Source organism: Heptranchias perlo, unplaced genomic scaffold (genome assembly GCF_035084215.1).
Source record: "Heptranchias perlo isolate sHepPer1 unplaced genomic scaffold, sHepPer1.hap1 HAP1_SCAFFOLD_169, whole genome shotgun sequence".
In the NCBI taxonomy this organism is placed as follows: domain Eukaryota; kingdom Metazoa; phylum Chordata; class Chondrichthyes; order Hexanchiformes; family Hexanchidae; genus Heptranchias; species Heptranchias perlo.
The window spans coordinates 681,329-686,245 of NW_027138958.1; positions in this window are offsets into that span (position 1 = coordinate 681,329).

Here is a 4,917-nt window from a genome sequence, read left to right on the forward strand (position 1 = left end):
GAGAGAGAGGGAATGGGAGGGTCACAGAGATTATAGAGAGAGAGGGAATGGGGAGGTACAGAGAGATTATAGAGAGAGAGGGAATGGGGAGGGTCTGAGAGATTATAGAGAGAGAGTGAATGGGGAGAGTCAGAGAGAGATTATAGAGAGAAAGTGAATGGGGAGAGTCAGAGAGATTATTGAGAGAGAGGGAATGGGGAGAGTGAGAGAGATTATAGAGTGAAAGGGAGTCGGGAGGGTCAGAGAGTGATTATCGAGAGTGAGAGGAAGTGGGGAGGTACAGAGAGATTATAGAGAGAGAGAGGAAATGGGGAGGCACACAGAGATTATACAGAGAGAGGTAATGGGGAGGTACAGAGAGATTATACAGAGAGAGAGAGAATGGGGAGGTTCAGAGAGAGATTATAGAGAGAGAGGTAATGGGGAGGTTCAGAGAGAGATTATGGAGAGAGACAGGTAATGGGGAGGTTCAGAGAGAGATTATAGAGAGAGGGAAAGGAGAAGGGTCAGAGAGATTATAGAGAGAGAGAGGGAATGGGGAGTAACAGGGAGATTCTCGAGAGAGTGAAAGGAAATTGTGCAGAGAGATTACAGAGAGAGAGGGAAAGGAGGATTTACAGAGAGATGATAGAGAGAGAGGGAATGGGGAGGTTCAGGGAGATTATAGAGAGAGAGAGAATGGGGAGGGTCAGAGAGATTATAGAGAGAGGAAAAGGAAATTGTACAGAGAGATTACAGAGAGAGGGGGAAAGGAGGATTTACAGAGAGATTATAGAGAGAGTGGGAATGGGGAGGGTCAGGGAGATTTTCGAGAGAGAGGGAATGGGGAGGGTCAGAGAGAGATTAGAGAGACAGAGAGGGAATGGGGAGGGTCAGAGAGATTATAGAGAGATCGAGTGAATGGGGAGGGTCAGATAGATTTTCGAGAGAGAGGGAATGGGGAGGGTCAGAGAGAGATTATAGAGACAGAGAGGGAATGGGGAGGGTCAGAGCGATTATAGAGAGAGAGAGGGAATGGGGAGGTTCAGAGAGTTTATAGGGAGAGAGCACAAATGTGGAGGGTCAGAGAGATTATGGAAAGAGAGGGATGCGGAGGGTCAGAGAGTGATTATCGAGAGTGAGAGGGAATGGGGAGGTTCCGAGAGATTATAGAGAGAGAGAGGGAATGGGGAGAGTTGGAGAGATAATAGAGAGAGACAGAGAATGGAGAGAGTCAGAGAGAGATTATCAAGAGAGGGAATGTGGAGGTACACAGAGATTAAAGAGAGAGAGGGAATGGGGAGGTACATAGAGATTATAGAGAGAGAGTGAATGGGGAGAGTCAGAGAGAGATAATAGAGAGAAAGTGAATGGGGAGAGTCAGAGAGATTATAGAGAGAGAGGGAATGGGGAGAGTGAGAGAGATTATCGAGTGAGAGGGAGTAGGGAGGGTCAGAGAGTGATTATCGAGAGTGAGAGGAAGTGGGGAGGTACAGAGAGATTATAGAGAGAGAGAGGAAATGGGGAGGCACACAGAGATTATAGAGAGAGAGGTAATGGGGAGGTACAGAGAGATTATACAGAGAGAGAGAGGTAATGGGGAGGTTCAGAGAGAGATTATAGAGAGAGTGGTAATAGGGAGGTTCAGAGAGAGATTATGGAGAGAGAGAGGTAATGGGGAGGTTCAGAGAGAGATTATAGAGAGAGAGAGGTAATGGGGAGTTTCAGAGAGAGATTTTCGAGAGAGAGAGGTAATGGGGAGGTTCAGAGAGAGATTATAGAGAGAGAGCGGAGTTGGGGAGGGTCAGAGAGATTATAGAGAGAGGGGGAATGGGGAGGATCAGAGAGATTATGGGGAGGATCAGAGAGATTATAGAGAGTGAGAGGGAATGGGGAGGTACAGAGAGATTAGAGAGAGAGAGAGAGAGAATGGGGAGGGTCAGAAAGAGATTTTCGAGAGAGAGAGGGGCATGGGGAGGGACAGAGAGATTAAAGAGAGAGAGAGAGATTGGGGAGGTACAGGGCGATTCGAGAGAGAGAGAGAGAGAGAGAGGGAATGGGGAGGTACAGAGAGAGATTATAGAGAGAGGGAGGGAATGGGGAGGTTCAGAGAGAGATTATCAAGAGAGAGAGGTAATGGGGAGGTTCAGAGAGAGATTATGGAGAGAGAGCGGAGATGGGGAGGGTGAGAGAGATTATAGAGAGAGGGGGAATGGGGAGGATCAGAGAGATTATGTGGAGGATCAGAGAGAGATTATCGAGAGAGGGAGGGAATGGGGAGGTACAGAGAGAGATTATAGAGAGAGGGAATGTGAAGGGTCAGTGAGATTATAGAGAGAGAGAGGGAATGGGGAGTAACAGGGAGATTCTCGAGAGAGTGAAAGGAAATTGTTCAGAGAGATTACAGAGAGAGGGGGAAAGGAGGATTTACTGAGAGATTATAGAGAGAGAGGGAATGGGGAGGTTCAGGGAGATTACAGAGAGAGAGAATGGGGAGGGTCAGAGAGATTATAGAGAGAGAGTGAATGGGGAGAGTCAGAGAGAGATTATAGTGAGAAAGTGAATGGGGAGAGTCAGAGAGATTATAAAGAGAGTGGGAATGGGGAGAGTGAGAGAGATTATAGAGTGAGAGGGAGCAGGGAGGGTCAGAGAGTGATTATCGAGAGTGAGAGGGAATGGGGAGGTTCCGAGAGATTATAGAGAGAGAGAGGGAATGGGGAGAGTTAGAGAGATAATAGAGAGAGACAGAGAATGGGGAGGGTCTGAGAGATTATAGAGAGAGAGTGAATGGGGAGAGTCAGAGAGAGATTATAGAGAGAAAGTGAATGGGGAGAGTCAGAGAGATTATTGAGAGAGAGGGAATGGGGAGAGTGAGAGAGATTATAGAGTGAGAGGTAGTAGGGAGGGTCAGAGAGTGATTATCGAGAGTGAGAGGAAGTGGGGAGGTACAGAGAGATTATAGAGAGAGAGAGGAAATGGGGAGGCACACAGAGATTATAGAGAGAGAGATAATGGGGAGGTACAGAGAGATTATACAGAGAGAGAGAGAATGGGGAGGTACAGAGAGAGATTATATAGAGAGAGAGGTAATGGGGAGGTTCAGAGAGAGATTATGGAGAGAGACAGGTAATGGGGAGGTTCAGAGAGAGATTATAGAGAGAGAGAGGTAATGGGGAGTTTCAGAGAGAGATGATAGAGAGAGAGCGGAGTTGGGGAGGGTCAGAGAGATTATAGAGAGTGAGAGGGAATGGGGAGGTACAGAGCGATTCTCGAGAGAGAGAGAGAGAGGGAATGGGGAGGTACAGAGAGAGATTATAGAGAGAGGGAGGGAATGGGGAGGTACAGAGAGAGATTATAGAGAGAGAGAGGTAATGGGGAGGTTCAGAGAGAGATTATAGAGAGAGAGGTAATGGGGAGGTTCAGAGAGAGATTATCGAGAGAGAGGTAATGGGGAGGTTCAGAGAGAGATTATAGAGAGAGAGCGGAGTTGGGGAGGGTGAGAGAGATTATAGAGGGAGGGGGAATGGGGAGGATCGGAGAGATTATGGGGAGGATCAGAGAGATTATAGAGAGTGAGAGGGAATGAGGAGGTACAGAGAGAGATTATAGATAGAGGGAGGGAATGGGGAGGTACAGAGAGAGATTGTAGAGAGAGAGAGAGAATGGGGAGGGTCAGAAAGAGATTATGGAGAGAGAGAGGGGCATGGGGAGGTACAGCGAGATTAAAGAGAGAGAGAGGGATTGGGGAGGTACAGAGAGAGATTATAGAGAGAGGGAGGGAATGGGGAGGTACAGAGAGAGATTGTAGAGAGAGGGAGGGAATGGGGAGGTACAGAGAGAGATTATAGAGAGAGGGAGGGAATGGGGAGGTACAGAGAGATATTATCGAGAGAGGGAGGGAATGGGGAGGTATAGAGAGAGATTATCGAGAGAGGGAGGGAATGGAGAGGTACAGAGAGAGATTATAGAGAGAGGGAGGGAATGGGGAGGTACAGAGAGATATTATCGAGAGAGGGAGGGAATGGGGAGGTATAGAGAGAGATTATCGAGAGAGGGAGGGAATGGGGAGGTACAGAGAGAGATTATCGAGAGAGGGAGGGAATGGGGAGGTACAGAGAGAGATTATCGAGAGAGGGAGGGAATGGGGAGGTACAGAGAGAGATTATAGAGAGAGGGAAAGGAGAAGGGTCAGAGAGATTATAGAGAGAGAGAGGGAATGGGGAGTAACAGGGAGATTCTCGAGAGAGTGAAAGGAAATTGTGCAGAGAGATTACAGAGAGAGAGGGAAAAGAGGATTTACAGAGAGATTATAGAGAGAGAGAGGGAATGGGGAGGTTCAGGGAGATTATAGAGAGAGAGAATGGGGAGGGTCAGAGAGATTATAGAGAGAGGGAAAGGAAATTGTACAGAGAGATTACAGAGAGAGGGGGAAAGGAGGATTTACAGAGATATTATAGAGAGAGTGGGAATGGGTAGGGTCAGGGAGATTATAGAGAGAGAGAGTGGGAATGGGGAGGGTCAGGGAGATTATCGAGAGAGGGAGGGAATGGGGAGGTACAGAGAGATATTATCGAGAGAGAGAGGGAATGGGGAGGTACAGAGAGATTAGAGAGAGAGAGAGAGAGGGAATGGGGAGGGTCAGAGAGATTATAGAGATATAGAGTGAATGGGGAGGGTCAGATAGATTTTCGAGGGAGAGGGAATGAGGGGGTCAGAGAGAGATTATAGAGAAAGGGAATGGGGAAGTACAGAGAGAGATTATAGAAAGAGAGAGAATAAATGGGGAGGGTCAGAGAGATTATAGAGAGAGAGAGGAAATTGGAGGGTCACAGAGATTAGAGAGAGAGGGAAAGGAAATTGTACAGAGAGGTTACAGAGAGAGGGGGAAAGGAGGATTTACAGAGCGATTATAGAGAGAAAGGGAATGGGGAGGTTCAG